The sequence below is a fragment of the Arachis stenosperma genome, chromosome 5 (genome assembly GCF_014773155.1).
Source record: "Arachis stenosperma cultivar V10309 chromosome 5, arast.V10309.gnm1.PFL2, whole genome shotgun sequence".
NCBI lineage: Eukaryota > Viridiplantae > Streptophyta > Magnoliopsida > Fabales > Fabaceae > Arachis > Arachis stenosperma.
The window spans coordinates 37,004,013-37,017,748 of NC_080381.1; the positions used below are offsets into that span (position 1 = coordinate 37,004,013).

A 13,736-nucleotide genomic window follows, 5' to 3' on the forward strand; every position below is an offset into this window, starting at 1 on the left:
ACTTCACAAAGCCAATGTCCAAATTTAATGGAAGAAGCATCTCCATTCCTGCCATTGGAGCCAATAATTTTGAGCTTAAGCCTCAACTAGTTGCTTTAATGCAACAGAACTGCAAGTTTTATGGACTTCCATCTGAAGATCCTTACCAGTTTTTAACTGAGTTCTTACAGATTTGTGAGACTGTCAAGACGAATGGAGTTGATCCTGAAGTCTACAGACTCATGCTTTTCCCTTTTGCTGTAAGAGACAGAGCTAGAATATGGTTGGATTCACAACCTAAGGATAGCCTGGATTCTTGGGATAAGCTGGTCACTGCCTTCTTGGATAAATTCTTTCCTCCTCAAAAGCTGAGCAAGCTTAGAGTGGATGTTCAGACCTTCAAACAAAAAGATGGTGAATCCCTCTATGAAGCTTGGGAAAGATACAAGCAGTTGACCAAAAGGTGTCCATCTGACATGTTTTCAGAATGGACCATATTAGATATATTCTATTATGGTCTATCTGAGTTTTCGAAAATGTCATTGGACCATTCTGCAGGTGGATCTATTCACCTAAAGAAAACGCCTGAAGAGGCTCAAGAACTCATTGACATGGTTGCAAATAACCAGTTCATGTACACTTCTGAGAGGAATTCCGTGAATAATGGGACACCTCAGAGGAAAGGAGTTCTTGAAATTGATGCTCTGAATGCCATATTGGCTCAGAACAAAGTGTTGACTCAGCAAGTCAACATGATCTCTCAAAGTCTGAATGGATGGCAAAATGCATCCAACAGTACTAAAGAGGCAGCTTCTGAAGAAGCTTATGATCCTGAGAACCCTGCAATGGCAGAGGTCAATTACATGGGTGAACCTTATGGAAACACCTATAATTCATCATGGAGAAATCATCCAAATTTCTCATGGAAGGATCAACAAAAGCCTCAACAAGGCTTTAACAATGGTGGACGTAATAGGCTGAGCAATAGCAAGCCTTTTCCATCATCTTCTCAGCAACAGACAGAGAATTCTGAACAAAATACTTCTAATTTAGCCAATCTAGTCTCTGATCTGTCAAAGGCCACTTTCAATTTCATGAGTGAAACAAGATCCTCCATCAGAAATCTGGAGGCACAAGTGGGCCAGCTGAGTAAGAAAGTCATTGAAACTCCTCCCAGTATTCTCCCAAGCAATACAGAAGAGAATCCAAAAGGAGAGTGCAAGGCCATTGATGTAATCAACATGGCCGAATGCACAAGGGAGGAGGAGGACGAAAATCCTAGTGAGGAAGACCTCCTGGGACGTCCCTCAAGCAAGAAGGAGTTTCCTATTAAGGATCCAAAAGAATCTGAGGCTCATATAGAGACCATAGAGATTCCATTAAATCTCCTTCTGCCATTCATGAGCTCTGAAGACTATTCTTCCTCTGAAGAGGATGAAGATGTGACTGGAGAACAAGTTGCTCAATATTTAGGAGCTATCATAAAGCTGAATGCCAAGTTGTTTGGTAATGAGACTTGGGAAAGTGAACCTCCCTTGCTCATTTGTGAACTGGATACCTGGATTCAGCAAATTTTACCTCAAAAGAAACAAGATCCTGGCAAGTTTTTGATACCTTGTACCATAGACACCATGACCTTTGCAAAAGCTCTGTGTGATCTGGGGTCAGGGATAAATCTTATGCCACTCTCTGTAATGGAGAAGCTGGGGATCATTGAGGTACAACCTGCCTTGTTCTCATTACAATTGGCAGACAAGTCATTGAGACAAGCTTATAGAATAGTGGAGGACGTGTTAGTAAAGGTTGAAGGTCTTTACATCCCTGCTGATTTCATAATTTTAGACACTAGGAAGGAAGAGGATGAATGCATCATCCTTGGAAGACCTTTCCTAGCTATAGCAGGAGCTGTGATAGATGTCAACAGAGGTGAATTAGTCCTTCAATTGAATAGGGACTACCTTGTGTTTAAGGCACATGGCCATCCCTCTGTGACAAAAGAGAGTAAGCATGAAGAGCTTCTCTCAGTTCAGAGTCAAGAAGAGCCCCCACAGTCAAACTCTAAGTTTAGTGTTGGGAGGTGATGAGCGGATAATTTATACGCTTTTTGGCATTGTTTTTAGTATGTTTTTAGTATATTTTAGTTAGTTTTTATTATATTTTTATTAGTTTTTAGTTAAAAATCTCTTTTCTGGACTTTACTATGAGTTTGTGTGTTTTTCTATGATTTCAGGTATTTTCTGGCTGAAATTGAGGGTCCTGAGCAAAAATCTGATTCAGAGGCTGAAAAGGACTGCAGATGCTGTTGGATTCTGACCTCCCTGCACTCGAAGTGGATTTTCTGGAGCTACAAAAGCCCAATTGGTGCTCTCTCAATGGCGTTGGAAAGTAGACATCCTGGGCTTTTCAGCAATGTATAATAGTCCATACTTTTCCCGAGATTTGATGGCCCAAACTGGCGTTGCAAATCAGCTTCAGAATTCCCAGCGTTTAACGCCGGAACTGGCATAAAAATTGGAGTTAAATGCCCAAACTGGCATAAAAGCTGGCGTTTAACTCCAGAAAAAGTCACTACACATGAAAGCTTCAATGCTCAGCCCAAGCACACACTAAGTGGACCCCGGAAGTAGATTTTTACGTCATTTACTCATTTATGTATACCCTAGGTTACTAGTTCACTATTAATAGGATCTTTTGACATTGTATCTACACCTTATGACACTTTACATGTTTCTCATTGTATCTTCTACAGCATGAGTCTCTAAACCCCATGGTTGGGGTGAGGAGCTCTGCTGTGTCTTGATGGATTAATGCAATTACTATTGTTTTACATTCAATCATGCTTGCTTCCATTCTAAGATATCACTTGTTCTTAACCCTGATGAATGTGATGATCCGTGACACTCATCATCATTCTCAAATATGAACGTGTGCCTGACAACCACCTCCGTTCTACCTTAGATTGAGTAGATATCTCTTGGATTCCTTAATCAGAATCTTCGTGGTATAAGCTAGAATTGATGGCGGCATTCAAGAGAATCCGGAAGGTCTAAACCTTGTCTGTGGTATTCTGAGTAGGATTCAATGATTGAATGACTATGACGAGCTTCAAACTCCTGAAGGCTGGGCGTTAGTGACAGACGCAAAAGAATCACTAGATTCTATTCCAACCTGATTGAGAACCGACAGATGATTAGCCGTGCTGTGACAAAGCGCGTTGAACATTTTCACTGAGAGGATAGGAGGTAGCCATTGACAACGGTGAAACCCTACATACAGCTTGCCATGGAAGGAGCCTTGCGTGCATGAAGAAGAAGACAGTAGGAAAGCAGAGATTCAGAAGATAGAGCATCTCCAAAACCTCAACCTATTCTCCATTACTGCAAAACAAGTACTTATTTCATGTTCTTTTACTTTTCACAATCAACCCTGATAATTATTGATATCCTGACTAAGAGTTACAAGATAACCATAGCTTGCTTCAAGCCGACAATCTCCGTGGGATCGACCCTTACACACGTAAGGTATTACTTGGATGACCCAGTGCACTTGCTGGTTAGTTGTGCGGAATTGCAAAAGTGTGATTGCAATTTCGTGCACCATGTTTTTGGCGCCGTTGCCGGGGATTGTTCGAGTTTGGACAACTGACGGTTTATCTTGTTGCTTAGATTAGGACTGTTTTATTTTTGTTGGTTTAGAGTCTTTTATTTGAGTGTAGTTTCATATTTTAAGTTTGGTGTCAATTGCATGCTTTTGTCTTTCTTTTAATTTTTGAATTTGCATGTCCTGAGTCCCTTTTTGATCTTTAAAAATTCTAAGTTTGGTGTCTTCTTTGTGTTTTCCTTTAGGTTTTCGAAAATTTGTGTTAATTTTTTTTTAAATTCTAAGTTTGGTGTCATTTTGTTGTTTTTCTCTCTCCTCATTTCAAAAAAAAAAAAATCAAATCTTTTCCAAAACAAATTTTCAATCATATCTTTTTAATTGCTAATTCCAAAATCTTTTTAATTTAGTTTTCAATTTGCTTTGATTTTATTCTATTTTGATTTTTGAATTTTTTTTCTATTTTCCATTGATTTTATTTTATATTTTTGGCTAAAAAAATAAAAAAAAATAAAAAAATAATCTACTTGCAATCCATATCATTTCCCTTTCTCCATTATGGACCTAAGTGGAATTGAGCAGTCCAGGAGGACTCTGGGATCATATGCTAACCCCATTACAGTTGCATATGGGAGTAGCATCTGTATACCTCCCATCAAAGCAAGCAGCTTTGAGCTAAATCCTCAACTCATTATCATGGTGCAGCAAAATTGCCAATATTCCGGTCTTCCACAAGAAGAACCTACTGAGTTTCTGGCACAACTCTTACAAATTGCTGACACAGTATGTGATAAAGAGGTGGATCAGGATGTCTACAGACTATTACTGTTTCCATTTGCTGTAAAAGATCAAGCTAAGAGGTGGTTGAATAACCAACCCACAGCAAGCATAAAAACATGGAGACAGTTATCAGACAAATTCCTGAATCAATTTTACCCTCCAAAAAGGATGACACAGCTAAGGCTGGACATCCAAGGCTTTAAACAAGAGGATAATAAATCCCTTTATAATGCCTGGGAGAGGTATAGAGGTATGCTAAGAAAATGCCCCTCTGAAATGTTTTCAGAGTGGGTACAGTTAGACATCTTCTACTTTGGGCTTACAGAAAAAGCTCAGATGTCTTTAGACCACTCAGCTGGTGGATCTATACATATGAGGAAGACGATTAAAGAGGCTCAAGAGCTTATAGATACTGTTGCTAGAAATCAACATTTGTACTCTAGCAATGAGTTCTCTACAAAAGAAGAAGTTATGGCAGTAGCCACTGATCCTAATCCTCAAGAACAGATGGTTGAGCTTAATCAGCAATTACACCATATGACAAAACAGTTAGCAGAATTTAAAGAGATGCTCCAAGAAACTAAAATTGCTAACAAGAACATAGAATCACAGTTGAATCAGGCAAAACAGCAGTTATCTAAATAGATAACAGAAGAATGCCAAGCAGTTCAACTGAGGAGTGGGAAGACATTGAATAACATTGCTCAAAGTAGCAAAAAGCCAATAAAGGAACAATTGACAGAGGATGACCGAACCACAGTCCAAAATCCCTCTGAGGACAGTAATAGCCCAGAGAGGAATACTCTTGGCGTTCAAACGCCAGAAGAGGGGGGAAAGCTAGCATTAAACGCCCATTCCCTACCCAGTTCTGGCGTTCAAACGCCAGAAAAGGGGGAAGAGTTGGCGTTAAAGCCCATTTTCCACCCAATCCTGGCGTTCAAACGCCAATGGGGAATCAGACACCTGAGAGTGCTGATAGTAACCCCTCTAAAATGGCTTCTCCAACCACTTCTGTAAGGAATAAACCTGCAGCAACTAAGGTTGAAGAATATAAAGCCAAGATGCCTTATCCTTAGAAACTCCGCCAAGCGGAGCAGGATAAGCAATTTGCCCGCTTTGCAGACTATCTAAGGACTCTTAAAATAAAGATTCCGTTTGCAGTGGCACTTGAGCAAATACCTTCTTATGCTAAGTTCATGAAAGAGATCTTAAGTCATAAGAAGGATTGGAGAGAAACTGAAAAAGTATTTCTCACTGAAGAATGCAGTGCAGTCATTCTGAAAAGCTTACCAGAAAAGCTTCAAGATCCAGGAAGCTTTATGATACCATGCACATTAGAAGGTGCTTGCACCAAGATAGCCTTGTGTGACCTTGGAGCAAGCATCAATCTAATACCTACATCCACTATCAGAAAGCTTGGGTTGACTGAAGAAGTCAAACCAACCCGGATATGCCTCCAACTTGCTGATGGCTCCATTAAATATCCATCAGGCATAATTGAGGACATGATTGTCAAGGTTGGGCCATTTGCCTTTCCAACTGACTTTGTAGTGCTGGAATAGGAGGAGCACAAGAGTACAACTCTCATTCTAGGAAGACCTTTCCTAGCAATTGGTCGAACTCTCATTGATGTACAAAAAGGAGAAGTAACCCTGAGAGTCAATGAGGATGAGTTCAAGTTGAATGCTGTAAAAGCTATGCAGCATCCAGACACACCAAATGACTGCATGGGCGCTGACATTATTGACTCTTTGGTGGAAGAGATCAATATGACTGAAAGTCTAGAATCAGAGCTAGAGGACATCTTCAAGGATGTTCAGCCTGATCAGGAAGAACCAGAGGAAACAAAAGAATTTTTGAAAATTCCTCAGGAGGAGGATAAGCCTCCCAAACCTGAACTCAAACCACTACCACCATCCCTGAAGTATGCATTTCTGGGAGAGGGTGACACTTTTCCAGTGATCATAAGCTCTGCTTTAAATCCACAGGAAGAGGAAGCACTGATTCAAGTGCTAAGGACACACAAGACAGCTCTTAGGTGGTCCATAAGTGATCTTAAGGGCATTAGCCCAGCAAGATGCATGCACAAGATCCTATTGGAGGATAATGCTAAACCAGTGGTCCAACCACAAAGGCGGCTAAATCCAGCCATGAAGGAGGTGGTGCAGAAAGAGGTCACTAAATTACTAGAGGCTGGGATTATTTATCCTATTTTTGATAGCCCCTGGGTGAGCCCTGTCCAAGTTGTCCCCAAGAAGGGAGGCATGACAGTAGTTCATAATGAAAAAAGTGAACTGGTTCCTACAAGAACAGTCACAGGGTGGCGTATGTGTATTGACTACAGAAGGCTCAATACAGCCACCAGAAAGGATCATTTTCCTTTACCATTCATAGACCAAATGCTAGAAAGACTAGCTGGTCATGATTATTACTGCTTTTTGGATGGCTATTCAGGTTACAACCAAATTGCAGTGGATCCTCAAGACCAAGAGAAAACAGCATTTACTTGCCCTTCTGGCGTGTTTGCCTACAGGAGGATGCCTTTTGGTCTGTGTAATGCTCCTGCAACCTTTCAAAGATGCATGCTATCCATCTTCTCTGATATGGTGGAGAAATTCCTGGAAGTCTTCATGGATGACTTCTCAGTATATGGAGACTCATTCAGCTCCTGTCTTAACCACCTAGCACTTGTCCTGAAAAGGTGCCAAGAGACTAACCTGGTTTTAAACTGGGAGAAATGTCACTTTATGGTGACTGAAGGAATTGTCCTTGGACACAAAATTTCAAGCAAGGGAATAGAGGTGGATAAGGCAAAGGTAGAGGTAATTGAAAAATTACCACCACCTGCCAATGTTAAGGCAATCAGAAGCTTTCTGGGGCATGCAGGATTCTACAGAAGGTTTATAAAGGATTTTTCGAAAATTGCAAAACCTTTGAGCAACCTGCTAACTGCTGACACACCATTTGTGTTTGACACACAGTGTCTGCAGGCATTTGAGACCCTGAAAGCCAAGCTGGTCATAGCACCAGTCATCTCTGCACCAGACTGGACATTGCCATTCGAACTAATGTGTGATGCCAGTGACCATGCCATTGGTGCAGTGTTGGGACAGAGGCATAACAAGCTTCTGCACGTCATTTATTATGCCAGCCATGTTCTAAATGATGCACAGAAGAATTACATAACCATAGAAAAAGAGTTACTTGCAGTGGTCTATGCCATTGACAAGTTTAGATCCTATCTAGTGGGATCAAAGGTGATTGTGTACACTGACCATGCTGCTCTTAAGTACTTACTCACAAAGCAGGATTCAAAACTCAGGCTTATAAGATGGGTGTTGCTTCTGCAAGAGTTTGATATAGAAATAAGAGACAGAAAAGGGACAGAGAACCAAGTAGCTGATCATCTCTCCCGAATAGAACCAGTAGCTGGGGCGTCCCTCCCTTCTACTGAGATCTCTGAGACTTTCCCAGATGAGCAACTCTTTGCCATTCAGGAAGCTCCAGGGTTTGCAGATATTGCAAATTATAAAGCTATGAGGTTCATACCATAGGAGTACAGCAGGGTGCAAAGAAAGAAATTAATTTCAGATGCCAAGTACTACCTATGGGATGAGCCATATCTCTTTAAGAGATGTGCAGACGGAATGATCCGCAGATGTGTACCCAGAGAGGAAGCACAAAGGATCCTATGGCACTGCCATGGATCACAGTATAGGGGACGTTTTGGAAGTGAGCGAACAGCCACTAAGGTCCTCCAATGTGGCTTCTACTGGCCTACTCTCTATAGAGATGCCCGAGAGTTTGTGCGTAACTGTGACAGCTGCCAAAGAGCTGGTAACTTACCTCATGGATACGCCATGCCTCAACAAGAGATCTTAGAGATTGAATTGTTTGATGTATGGGGGATTGACTTCATGGGTCCGTTCCCACCATCATACTCAAACACTTACATTCTGGTGGCAGTGGACTATGTATCTAAGTGGGTAGAAGCAATTGCTACACCCACTAATGATACTAAGACCGTGCTGAAATTCCTCCAGAAACACATCTTCAGCAGATTTGGTGTTCCTAGAGTCCTAATCAACGATGTGGGTACTCATTTCTGCAATAAACAGCTCTACTCTGCTATGGTCCGATATGGAATTAGCCACAAAGTGGCAACCCCGTATCATCCACAGACAAATGGGCAAGCTGAAGTCTCTAACAGAGAGCTAAAAAGAATCCTAGAACAGACTGTAATTGCCCATAGAAAGGATTGGGCAAAGAGCTTGGATGATGCTCTGTGGGCATACAGAACAGCATTCAAGACTCCAATAGGAACCTCTCCATACCAACTTGTGTATGGCAAGGCCTGTCATCTGCCCGTGGAACTGGAACATAAAGCCTACTGGGCAACCAGATTCCTAAACCTGGATGCTAAGTTAGCTGGTGAAAAAAGATTGCTCCAGCTAAATGAGCTAGATGAATTTAGACTCAGTGCCTTTGAAAATGCTAAAATTTATAAGGAAAAGGCAAAGAAGTGGCATGACAAGAAGTTGTCATCCAGAGTCTTTGAGCCAGGACAAAAAGTTCTGCTCTTCAACTCTAGGCTCAGATTGTTCCCAGGAAAACTTAAATCCCGCTGGAGGGGTCCGTATGTGATTACAGGAGTATCACCATATGGATATGTTGAGCTTCAGGATACTGATTCTGACAAGAAGTTCATTGTTAATGGACAGAGGATCAAGCATTATCTTGAAAGCAATTTTGAGCAAGAATGCTCAAACCTGAGACTTGAGTGATTCTCAGTGAAGGTCCAGCTAAAGACAATAAAGAAGCGCTTGCTGGGAGGCAACCCAGTGATTAGCAGGTTATCTGTTTTGTTTAATCAAGGTTCAATCCATATTCTCAAAGGGCAAATATCAAAATTGAAGGAATTCACAGAGTTACAGAAGGATTCAGTACAAAAAGCAGAGAAAAAGAGCTTGCTGGCGAAAAAACGCCAGTAAAGGGTACTTTGGGCGTTAAACGCCAGAATGGGCACCATTCTGGGTGTTTAACGCCAGTAAAGGTGCCATTTTGGGCGTTAAACGCCAGAATGGGCACCATTCTGGGCGTTTAACGCCAGGTGTGCAGCATCCTGGGCGTTTAGCAAAACGCCCAGTGATGAAGGGAATTCTGGCGTTTAACGCCAGCCAGGGTACCTGGCTGGGCGTTAAACGCCCACAATGGCTAACAAGTGGGCGTTAAACGCCAGAATGGATGCCATTCTGGGCGTTTAACGCCAGAAAGGTGGGGGACAAGGATTTTGCTTTCTGATTAAATTTTTTCAAACTTTACTTTTTTGATCCATAATTTTCTACATAAACACATTTCAAACTTTCATCATTCACCTTCAAATTTTCAAAAATTAAAATCATTCTTCTCTCTCTCAAATCATTTCCAAATCTTCTTCAAAAACTCAAATATTTCTCAAATTCTTTCCATATCTTCTCAAATCTCCTTCAAAATTTTCGAAATCTCTCCCCCTCCCTTATAAATACATGTTCGGCCACCCCTTTCTCCCCACCATTCGAATTTGCTCTCCTCCTCTCTCCCCTCTTTCCTTTCTTTTGCTTGAGGGCAAGCAAACCTCTAAGTTTGGTGTGCTTTTCCGTGATCACTAAGCCAAGATTCATCAAGATCATGGCTCCTAAGGGAAAACAAACCAATTTAAGAGGCAAGAAAGAGAATAATCCAAAGAGTCTTTGGAATCAAGAGAAGTTCTTAACCAAAGAATATGAAGACCATTATCACAAAATAATGGGTCTGAGGTCAGTGATCCCGGAAGTCAAATTCGATCTAAAAGAAGATGAATATCCGGGGATCCAAGAGCAAATTCGAAACAGAGGATGGGAAGTTCTAACCAATCCTGAGATAAAGGTTGGAAGAAATATGGTTCAGAAATTCTACTCAAATCTGTGGCTGACAGATAAGTAGAGAATGACTGGAACTGCTTTCCATACTTACAGAACCATGGTCAGAGGGAAAGTTATTTAATTTCATCTGGACAAAATAAGAGAGGTCTTCAAATTGCCTCAACTGCAAGATGATCCTGAATCCTTTAATAGGAGAATGGTGAGAGCAGATAAGGGGTTGGATCAAGTTCTAGAGGACATTTGCCTCCCTGGAACTAAGTGGATAACCAATTCAAAAGGTGTCCCAAACCAACTCAAGAGGGGAGACCTCAAACCAATTGCAAGAGGCTGGCTAGACTTTATTGGGCGTTCCATATTGCCCACTAGCAACCGTTCTGAGGTCACTATCAAGAGAGCAGTGATGATTCATTGCATTATGCTTGGAAAAGAAGTGGAGGTTCATCATCTGATTGCTTGTGAGATCTACACAATTGCAAATAAGAATTCCACTGAAGCCAAACTGGCTTACCCAAGCTTGATCTCCTTGCTCTGTAAAGAGGCTAGGGTGAAGATGGGAGTAGATGAATTCATACCCATTGAACATCCAATCACCAAGAAGTCAATGGAAGGACAAATGCAAGACAACTCTATCAAAAACAGGGCGCAGGAGTTCCTCCCTGAATTTCCTGAAATTGACTACTGGGCCAGCCTAGAAGCATCTATCACCAAGTTGCAAGAAACTATGGAGCAACTTAAGGAAGAACAGCAGAATCAGAACTGCATGCTCTGCAAATTGCTGAAGGAACAAGAGAAGCAGGGGCGTGAACTTCAAGAGTTGAAACGCCAAAAGCTCTCCCCTCAAGTTGAGGGAGCATCCACTTCTCAAAATCAAGGTTGTTGAGTCCTAACTCTGTGATAACCTCTATCATTAGGAGCCTATTTAAATTTTTGTTTTCTATTACTATTAGTCTTATCTTATATCTATTTTTGAGTCTTGTTATTGATTCATGATTAATAAAATTTAAGGTTCATGTCTTAAAGCTATGAATGTCCTATGAATCCATCACCTCTCTTAAATGAAAAATGCTTTAATCACAAAAGAACAAGAAGTACAAGATTTCGAATTCATCTTTGAAACTAGTTGAATTAGTTTGATGTGGTGACAGTACTTTTTGTTTTCTGAATGAATGCTTGAACAGTGCATATGTCTTTTGAATTTGTTGTTTTAAGAATGTTAAAATTGTTGGCTCTTGAAAGAATGATGGAAAAGGAGAACTGTTATTGAGGATCTGAAAAATCATCAAATTGATTCTTGAAGCAAGAAAAAGCAGTGAATACAAAAAAAAAAAAACGAAAAAAAAAAGAAAAGAAAGAAAAAAAAGAAAAAGAAAAGAAAGAGAAAAAGAAAAAGAAAGAAATAAAGTTGTGATCCAAGGCAAAAAGAGTGTGCTTAAGAACCCTGGACACCTCTAATTGGGGACTCTAGCAAAGCTGAGTCACAATCTGAAAAGGTTCACCCAATTATGTGTCTGTGCCATGTATGTATCCGGTGGTAATACTGAAAGATAGAGTGCTTTGGGCCACGGCCAAGACTCATAAAGTAGCTATGTTCAAGAATCATCATACTTAACTAGGAGAATCAATAACACTATCTGAGTTCTGAGTTCCTATGGATGCCAATCATTCTAAACTTCAAAGGATAAAGTGAGATGCCAAAACTGTTCAGAAGCAAAAAGCTACTAGTCCCGCTCATCTAATTGGAGCTAAGTTTCTTTGATATTTTGGAGTCTATAGTATATTCTCTTCTTTTTATTCTATTTTGATTTTCAGTTGCTTGGGGACAAGCAACAATTTAAGTTTGGTGTTGTGATGAACGGATAATTTATACGCTTTTTGGCATTGTTTTTAGTATGTTTTTAGTATATTTTAGTTAGTTTTTATTATATTTTTATTAGATTTTAGTTAAAATTCACTTTTCTGGACTTTACTATGAGTTTGTGTGTTTTTCTGTGATTTCAGGTATTTTCTGGCTGAAATTGAGGGTCCTGAGCAAAAATCTGATTCAGAGGCTGAAAAGGACTGCAGATGCTGTTGGATTCTGACCTCCCTGCACTCGAAGTGGATTTTCTGGAGCTACAAAAGCCCAATTGGCGCGCTCTTAATGGCGTTGGAAAGTAGACATCCTGGGCTTTCCAGCAATGTATAATAGTTCATACTTTGCCCGAGATTTGATGGCCCAAACTGGCGTTGCAAATCAGCTTCAGAATTCCCAGCGTTTAACGCCGGAACTGGCATAAAAATTGGAGTTAAACGCCCAAACTGGCATAAAAGCTGGCGTTTAACTCCAGAAAAAGTCTCTACACATGAAAGCTTCAATGCTCAGCCCAAGCACACACTAAGTGGACCCCGGAAGTGGATTTTTACGTCATTTACTCATTTATGTATACCCTAGGTTATTAGTTCACTAGTAATAGGATCTTTTGACATTATATCTACACCTTATGACACTTTACACGTTTCTCATTGTATCTTCTACAGCATGAGTCTCTAAACCCCATGGTTGGGGGTGAGGAGCTCTGCTGTGTCTTGATGGATTAATGCAATTACTATTGTTTTTCATTCAATCATGCTTGCTTCCATTCTAAGATATCACTTGTTCTTAAACCTGATGAATGTGATGATCCGTGACACTCATCATCATTCTCAACTATGAATGTGTGCCTAACAACCACCTCCGTTCTACCTTAGATTGAGTAGATATCTCTTGGATTCCTTAATCAGAATCTTCGTGGTATAAGCTAGAATTGATGGCGGCATTCAAGAGAATCCGGAAGGTCTAAACCTTGTCTGTGGTATTCTGAGTAGGATTCAATGATTGAATGACTGTGACGAGCTTCAAACTCCTGAAGGCTGGGCGTTAGTGACAGACGCAAAAGAATCACTGGATTCTATTCCAACCTGATTGAGAACCGACAGATGATTAGCTGTGCTGTGACAGAGCGCGTTGAACATTTTCACTGAGAGGATGGGAGGTAGCCATTGACAACGGTGAAACCCTACATACAGCTTGCCATGGAAGGAGTCTTGCGTGCTTGAAGAAGAAGACAGTAGGAAAGCAGAGATTCAGAAGATAGAGCATCTCCAAAACCTCAACATGTTCCCCATTACTGCAAAACAAGTACTTATTTCATGTTCTTTTGCTTTTTACAATCAACCCTGATAATTATTGATATCCTGACTAAGAGTTACAAGATAACCATAGCTTGCTTCAAGCCGATAATCTCCGTGGGATCGACCCTTACTCACGTAAGGTATTACTTGGACGACCCAGTGCACTTGCTGGTTAGTTGTGCGGGATTGCAAAAGTGTGATTGCAATTTCGTGCACCAGGAGGCCACAACCAAACTCTAAGTTTGGTGTTAAGACCCCATATCCAAACTCTAAGTTTGGTGTTGGGACTATACAACATTGACCTGATCACCTTGTGGCTCCATGAGAGCT

The 13,736-nt window shown here is 40.8% G+C and overlaps 1 non-coding gene across 1 annotated transcript; it reads right to left on the reverse strand.

Annotated features, from left to right (window-relative positions):
- Window positions 1–353: 353 nt before the first annotated feature.
- On the reverse strand, window positions 354–457 carry LOC130983697 (small nucleolar RNA R71). The gene has a single exon (XR_009087676.1). It is a non-coding gene; the product is annotated as a small nucleolar RNA R71 (small nucleolar RNA).
- Between the last annotated feature and the right edge of the window lie 13,279 nt (window positions 458–13,736).